Below are 9,480 nucleotides of genomic sequence, written 5' to 3' on the forward strand. Positions count from 1 at the left end.
AATCAACCCCGCCCTCATTTCCTTCAAAAACCCAAACCTCTATGCGAACCATGCCCATTATCGACGATAGAAGAACTCTGGAATTGGTAAGATTTCGTCAGTTGATCAGGGAGAGCTCCGACATGATGCCCTGTACAGATAACAGGGTCTCCTCAGCCCGCTTGTTGCCGAAGCACATACACAGAACAATGCATAAGAACGTGGTTCGAAACTGGTACACGATACAAACCGCTCCAACTGCTGCAGGTAGCTTCGTTACTCAGTTTTTCCACCCGGCTACCTATGCTACATTCCCTCACTTTCCAAAACGTAGATTGGAAACACTGGTTGCCGTTAACTAACATCTCTTTTGTGGATGCTCCGCGCCTGCAGAATTCATTCCCATCATTGCGTGAAGGACTTTAAGTTTCCGGGAGCCCCAGGATCGAATCTCGTCGGCCTAAGTCGATTCATTTTAAGTTTCAGGAGCCCCAAGATCGAGTCTCGTCGGCTTAAGTCGGTCCAGTTTAAGCTTCAGGGACGCCCAAGATCAAATCTGGTTGGCCTAAATCGGTTCATATCGCTTTGTTCGCAGCTCGGGGCCCAGTGCCATGATGGCAGATAAACAGAGAATCTACCCGATGACTGCAGATGTCGAGAAGGATGCAGGCGAATATGTAAACGAGAAGCCGAGCGCTCCATTGGTGCCCAATTCCAGCAATCTTTCGTCTAAGAAGGGCGGAGTCGATCCCGCTGAGAGTTAAAGATTCCAAAGGACCAGGTTATCTCCAGAAGAGAGCATCCCAGATACTTGTCACTGCCTCCCAAGCGTTGGTGCTCCTGTTGCCGCTGCTTGTGTTGCACCATTTGCTTTTTAATTGCGCTCGCCTGTGGCGTTCTATACTTGGTCTTCTGGCCCAAGATCCCGAAATACTCTGTCGACAGCATCCATATTACTAATTTCACCATCAACCCCGTCGATTTCAGTACAAATTGCCAATTCAATGTGAAAATAAAGGCCCGGAATCTCAACAAGAGGATCGGTATATATTATCTGGACAACAGCCCTCTCGCAGTTTTGTATTCAGGCTCGAAGCCTTGCACAGACTTCCTGCTAGTATTCTACCAGGGCCACAAGAACACCACTTTGTTGGAAGTGGAACTCGGTGGGACCGGTGCTAAGCTCACCAAAGCCATGAAGTCTACGCTCAATGCGCAGATAAATCAGGCGGGCATTCCCCTGAAATTGAAGGCGATGTTCCCGTGAAGATAAAGGTTGGGAAGTTGAAGTTATGGAAGATAACAGTTCGCGCGGTGCCACTGTTCGTAGAAAAACCCCATCTGCTACAACGAAGTTGCAGCTTCTGCCGCATTGTACATGAAATCGTGCCTTGTTCATTCACTGTTCGTTGTTGCTGTACAGGAACGCATGTGCTACAAGCAAGTTGCAGCTTCTGCCGCATTGTAAATTAAATCGGGCCTTGTTCCTTCACTGTTTCTTGTTCCTCTACACGAACCCATGTTGTCTGAACTTTGTCATATAATATAACTGCGGGAAATACATCATAGGGTGAAACCAAATTCTGTTCATTTTGCCACAAACTTCATAAATGAAAGCATTATTATCGAGAGTATAGGAACAGCTCTAATTTGAAAGGGTATAAATGAAAGTATACCTTAGTGGAAGGTCAAATACAGAGTTTTATGTTAATTACATATAAATGAATTTTAAAGCTATACAAATCAGATTGTTATACAATAAACAATATCACTTTAACGTTTAATAGTATGGTATAAAAGATTATTTTGGGTTAAGCCAAAGTTAAAATTAAATAAAACTCAATAAAGAAATGGGAAAAAGTTAAAATCTAAATAGAGGCATTTTATTAAAGGGTGTGGAGAATATATTAATATTTTATAAAGAAAAAATTATAGAGTGAAAATTTTTAAACGAGAAGGTTATATGGAAAAAAGAAGAAAGAGTATTCGTATTGTTATTTTTTTTTATAGGTTGAAAAAATATCTCTTTATATAAGGAAAAGAGAAAAATTCAAATACATATAAGTAAAATTATTAGAAGGATTATGGAAATGAAGGAAGGGATTTTAATTTAAATATTTAAGAAGTGGATGAAACAATATTATTAAAAAATAAAGAAAAAGAGAAAAGTTAAGAAAAAAGCGAATGATGAATTATGTATGGAAACTTGGTTTTTTTTCAAAATGTATCATTTGTGAGAGGAATATCTTAATTGTCTTGAATCGCAAAATATTTAATCTAATTGATTGAGAAAATGATGTACAATTACAAATTAAAAATTTAGAAGAAGAAGCAATGAAAAAATGAAAAAAATATGATGATATCGAACATATGATTGAGGATACATTATTCGAAAAAAATAAGGAATTGTGAGCAAAAATAACAAAAATGAATTTCTTAAAAGATCATAGTGACAAATTACTTACACAAATAGAAAGTTAAAGGATACAAACCAATATGTGTTCAAAAGTTGGAACACGAGAATCAAGATCTTGAAATGATTCTATCAACAAAAGATGAAGAAAAATCACTTGGAGTCCCTCAATCAAAAGTTGCTAGAACAAATTAAGCATTTAAGAATTGGAGAACATGAAAATCCAGACATCAAACATACTGAAAAAATAGAAATTGAAGAAGTTTCATGTATCAAGAATCATAATCAAAATCTACTCACACAAATCAAGAAACTTAAAAGTGATACGAAATCATTGGAAAACAAATTAGAAGAATTTAGTAGAAAAGAAGCATCAATTTCTTTGGAAATAGCAATCCAATTTGAAGAAAAGGGAACAAACACCGATTTAGATAATATCATGAATCAAAATGATCCCAATCCAATTGAAGTGAATATATACATTGAGGTTTCAATTCAAATGATAGAAACTTTAAGTAAAGATCCAGTGATTAACCAATTCCGTACATGAAGAAAATAAGAAACTGCAAGTAAATCAAGAAATCATCACACACATGTTAAGGGAAAATCAAATCACAAGAACTCCTTATCAACGCCCAGATCATAAAAGAAAACATCTCAACTAGTCTACCTATCCTTATCACTCAAACTAGAAACAAGTTACTTATGTTCCAAAAGGTATCAATGTCACCATAATCCAATCTTATGATAACAATTCATCCCAAGTTTTCACTACCTATAGGATTCCACAAAATATTACTTCGGCATGGTCAGATCATTGTACAATATGACAATTTTAAACCAAACTCAGAATTTGATATCGTCTTTTATAGTTGAAGATGAGACTTCTAAGAATTGAGAAATACAAGAAGACATTGTGAGAAAAGAAAAGATATAAAGTGTTTCTATCAATAAGAGTTGAGGATAAATATTTCCTAATGGGAAACAATGTTACGAATATAAATATGTATAAATAATAATAAATAATGATTAATAAATGTAGTTACTTATTAAAGGGCACGTCTTAAAAGGACATGACCATAAGAGGCACCTTTCTAGATATATAAATACGTCCCTCATTTGTAACACAACATATCATATCTATTGTACATTTAATATTCTTATATAAATATATTACTTGTCCTATAATGGATATTCTAGATATTTTAAATATTAATGTATATACAAACCTTGTTCATTACATTTTGGCATCATATCCTTTGTACCTTCATCATATCATTATAAAATCCCTTAAAATGGAAATACACCAAAATATTTGGATTGTATTAAAATAAGATAAACTCTTGGGAGAAAATTTCTAACTTTAAAATTCCATCATTCAATATGCATGAGAAACTTTACTTTTAACTTATCAAAGAAGAAGTGCAAATATTTTTATTTTTATTTCTCTTAATGCATGTGAGCATTACATAAGAGATGGATGTTACAATCTCTTCTATACTAGGTTGATAAGATGTTATTGTTATTTTTTAAATTATCAATGATGAGAGGAAATATATATATATATATTTTTATTTATTTATTTTTCTTCATGCAAGTGAACATTACATAGGAGATAGATATTACAATATCTTTTGTAATGGGTTATAAAATGAGTCTCTCTTTGCATCATAGAGAGTCAGACCCATTTTGGGACACATAAAACTCATCCAAGTTAGAGATAAACCCATTTGAATATATTCATCTTAACTATGGATTTACCAAGCAAGAAACAAAATCAAGTATCTTAGCCTCTAAAATAGAGCCAGAGCCACTTTTCATTAGACATGAGGGAGATTTGTAATACTGTTGGGCTCTAAGTATAAATGACAACAACATTTAAATTGCTTAAATAAAATATTACAATGTCAACCTTAATTTACGATTAAAAACAAATATCTCTCTCTCTCTCTCTCTCTCTCTCTCTCTCTCTCTATATATATATATATATATATATATATATATATATATAAGTATGCCTATTCAATATTAACTTGGGTGGTTGGGAAGAAATATTAACTTGAGTGGTTGGGAAGAATGATGGTTATCTTGAAGGAGGAATCAAATTTGATGTGTAGATAATATAAAAAGACACGAGATAAATTAATAACCAACTAACTATAGTTGTTTATTACTTCAAAGATTTTTTCATTTTTTATGTAGAGTTATTTAGAAGGCCCTCCAACACATAGGTTGAATACATGAATAAAGAAGGGTGAAGTTAAACATATAAGCTACACACAAATAAAAGGAGGAGAAATTTGGATAACATCTCCCTAGATCCATCTTAACAAGACGATAGAATCCTTTGAGATGCAAGCCTTTTTAACAATGTAATAATTTGAGGAAATGATTACATTTATGGATTAGTTTCATTATAGGTTAAGATGGATCTATGTTGGTGGATGTGTGTGTGTATTTATAGAATGGAATCCTCTAAATCCAATTAGGGGATTCAACTTTTTTGAAAGAATGATGTGAGTGTGGACTTTGATCTATTTATGTGTGGATGAGCTACTAGATCATTAATATATCTCCTTGAGTACAACCACACATGTTTCCAATTATTATTTCATTTATCAAAGACAATTGAGAATATTATTTATTTACTTGTAATTTTTTTATTGATATAAGTAAGCATTAAGAAGGAGACGATGAAAATGTTACAAATTATTCTATAGTGGGATGTAGAATGAGTTCTCTAATTATAAGAGCATTTGGGAAATATGAAACTCTAAGTTTCAAGTTGAGTTTATGTATGGCACATGAAACTCCTAATATAAATCCATATTAAATATAATTTTATTAAGCATGAAGAGGGATTGAATGTTTTGAATTATACATTTTTTTATAATTAAAAATGGATTTAGATTGGTTGTAATCTCACTTAATTTGAGAGAACTCAAAAATCACAATTATGTAAATATTACTATGTAAAAATGTAATTTTGATTATTGTTATATAATTATATTAATTTTTTATAATATTTCTAAGTAAATATTAAATCTATAATATTTTTTTTATATGTAAATTTGATCATTTTGAACATAATAATTTTTTTGTAAGCTTGGCAGGACTACATTTTCATCATGTACAATATACCCCATTCGGGGTAGGGAATTGAACCAGTGACTTCACATTGAGTTCCGTAACAGAGCACCTGATCACCATCTATCCAAGGCCCTGTGGGCTTCAACATAATCATTTTTTTAATGTGTGTACATATTAAATTTATCTCTCTCCATTCTATGATTTTTTTATTGCCATTCGTATTTATATTTGGTTAACATTATTATTGGTTTTAAATATTATATATAGATGTCCATGGTTACTCACTATGAAATTTTATTATTATTATTATAGTTCACATTTAATACATATATTTATTGTATTATTATCTCTTAAATGATTGATGGCATGTATTTTGAGTAAATGATGGCACGTATTTTGAGTAAATGTATTAGTATGTGTATATTTTAACTTTGTATTATTGTTGATATCGTAATTATTTATAGTTTTAGAAGTACTATGTATCATCTCCATGTTGAGCACAAAATGAATTATATGCCTCCTTCATATTGCTTAACTTTAATTTTCAATTTAAATGTTTTTACTTATTTTGAAAGTTTTATTTCTATGGTACTCAAGAGGAAACCATTAATTTTGAAATTGCTAACTCGTAAATTTTAGGGTAAGAAAATGACCTCCAATCATTTTCTCCTTATAGGGGTTCCCTTCATATATATATATATATATATATAAGCCATAATAGAAGGAGAAAGCATTAAACTAGGAAGAAAGAGAAGTTGAAAACTTAAAACATTGATCTCTATACTAGGAATGACAAGGATTGTGTAAAATACCATTCCAATGGAATTCATGTAATGCCACACGTAAAAACCAAATGGAGAAAAGGCTTCCCTAAAAAAAAATTAGATAATGTTTGTGTGATCATTGGTCTTCCATGGGATGAAATGCACCATCTTTGAAAATCAAATAACAACCATAAATATAAAGTCAATATCTCTTTTCATTCTTGGAAAAACAAAATTATAATACATACTAAATTCCTCCCATAGTCTATTTAGTAATGAAAATGGCATATATAATTCATCGTTTTGGCTTCCTCCTTTGCATGTTCACGAATTCAACAACCATCCACCCATTTCTTCACTTTAATGGAAACTTTGAGGCAATAGTAAAATTTCCATATCAAATACTTTCTCTCTATACGGAAACTGGGCATATACGGAAGATGTGCGCATATACGGAAACTGGGCATATACGGAAGATGTGCGCATATACGGAAACTTGGCATATACGGAAGGTGTGTGCATATACGAAAACTGGGCATATAAGGAAACAGGGCATATACGGAAGATGTGCGCATATACGGAAACTGGGCATATATGGAAGATGTGTGCATATACGGAAACTGGGCATATACGGAAGATGTGTGCATATACAGAAACTGGGCATATACGGAAAATGTGTGCATATACGGAAACTGGGCATATACGGAAGATGTGCGCATATACGGAAACTGGGCATATACGGAAGATGTGTGCATATACGGAAACATGGCATATACAGAAGATGTGCGCATATACGGAAACTGGGCATATACGGAAGATGTGTGCATATACGGAAACTGGGCATATACGGAAGATGTGTGCATATACGGAAACTGGGCATATACGGAAGATGTGCGCATATACGGAAACTGGGCATATACGGAAGATGTGCGCATATACGGAAAATGGGCATATACGGAAGATGTGTGCATATACGGAAACTGGGCATATACGGAAGATGTGTGCATATACGGAAGATGTGTGCATATACGGAAACTGGGCATATACGGAAGATGTGCGTATATACGGAAACTGGGAATATACGGAAGATGTGTGCATATACGGAAACTGGGCATATACGGAAGATGTGTGCATATACAGAAACTGGGCATATACGGAAGATGTGCGCATATACGGAAACTGGGCATATACGGAAGATGTGCGCATATACGGAAACTGGGCATATACGGAAGATGTGCGCATATACGGAAGATGTGTGCATATACAGAAACTCGGCGTATACGGAAGATGTGTGCATATACAAAAACTGGGCATATATGGAAGATGTGCGCATATACGGAAACTGTGCATATACGGAAGATGTGCGCATATACGGAAACTGGGCATATATGGAAGATGTCCGCATATACGGAAACTGGGCACATACGGAAGATGTGCGCATATACGGAAACTGGGCATATACGGAAGATGTGCGCATATACGGAAACTGGGCATATACGGAAGATGTGCGCATATACGGAAACTGGACATATACAGAAGATGTGCGCATATACGGAAACTGGGCATATATGGAAGATCTGGGCATATACGGAAACTGGGCATATACGGAAGATCTGGGCATATACAGAAACTGGGCATATACGGAAACTGGGCATATACGGAAGATGTGTGCATATACAGAAACTGGGCATATACGGAAGATGTGTGCAGAAACTGGGCATATACGGAAGATGTGCGCATATACGGAAACTGGGCATATACGGAATATGTGCACATATATAGAAACTGGGCATATACGGAAGATGTGTGCATATACGTAAATTGGGCGTATACGGAAACTGGGCATATACGGAAGATGTGTGCATATACGGAAACTGGGCATATATGGAAGATGTGTGCATATACGGAAACTGGGCATATACGGAAGATGTGAGCATATACGGAAACTGGGCATATACGGAAGATGTGCGCATATACGGAAACTTGGCATATACGGAAACTGGGCATATACGGAAGATGTGGGCATATACGGAAGATGTGCGCATATACGGAAACTGGGCATATACGGAAGATGTGCGCATATACGGAAGATGTGCGCATATACAGAAACTAGGCATATACGGAAGATGTGTGCATATACGGAAACTGGGCATATACGGAAGATGTGTGCATATACGGAAACTGGGCATATACGGAAGATGTGCGCATATACGGAAACTAGGATAGTAATTAAGCGATGTATAACAAAATTGTCATTGCAAGGTGCCACTCGACATGCCTTTTCTACATTCATTGCCATAGTGGGCCACCCATGTGAACAAGAACTTCAAGAGATATACCAAGGCAAGTAATGGGTTACAGTACTATGCTCACGCAGAAGCCATCCCACAGCAATCCTGTCCATTCCATCACATTCAATGGTGAGTTATCGATGGATGCCTCATTAAGATTCTACACGTTGCTTGAGGCTTTCTTCAATAAATTTGGAGACGAAACTCCTTAACTTGGGGTGGTCTCAACAGGTCCTTTCCTTACCCTTCTAACCAGGTCCTCCCTTTGTTGGACATATGTTGTCATTGATGGCGAAGGCAAAGGCAAAGGAAATGGCAAAGATTGGTAAAGAAAATTGCATTGGTAAATATTTTTTCATTAGTGATCAAGGTAAAGATTTATGGAAAAAGCAATAGTAGAGGTGGCATAGGCAGAGGAAAGCGTGGTAATCATTGGTGGCAAAGGAATAGTACATATACTTCAGAGCCAGTTTTTTAGCACCATATCATCTCAAATGCAGGTGTAACCTAGCAAGTTGGATAGATCTCTAAGGAGCTTTCCAGTGGTTTGGAAGCCCTAAAATGGCCTCTTGGATTGAAAGATAGAGCGAGCCAAAGCTATATGAACCCAAAGTAAAATAACATGGTTAAAGGTGAATGGAGGATCCTTTAGCGCATAGCCAAAGTTGGTAGAATAACCAAACACGACAATTGACATATATGGAGGGAGACAACCAATCACATATCACCAAGCGGTCTCCATTGGACACATCGACCCACAGATCGACCCCAAGGGAGGTATGGAGGTCATGAAAATGAAAGTGTCAAGAGAAAGGGCATTGGGATACGTCAGCACCAACAGGCAACAATGATGGCCAATGGGGAGCGTTTCGGGCGGTCCCCATGGGACATGTCAACTCGGAAGGCAAACCCCGATGAGTTTGTTAACATGCACAAGAGGGAA

At 35.5% G+C, this 9,480-nt stretch overlaps 1 pseudogene; it reads left to right on the plus strand.

Annotated features, from left to right (window-relative positions):
• The first annotated feature begins 558 nt into the window (after positions 1-558).
• LOC149178486 (NDR1/HIN1-like protein 6) lies at positions 559-1,452 on the plus strand (annotated as a pseudogene).
• The last annotated feature ends 8,028 nt before the right edge of the window (positions 1,453-9,480 follow it).

The sequence above is a fragment of the Pinus tabuliformis genome, chromosome 4_1, assembly GCF_031772625.1.
Source record: "Pinus tabuliformis cultivar Carrire ecotype Pingquan chromosome 4_1, CPIR1, whole genome shotgun sequence".
Classification (NCBI taxonomy): Eukaryota; Viridiplantae; Streptophyta; class Pinopsida; order Pinales; family Pinaceae; genus Pinus; species Pinus tabuliformis.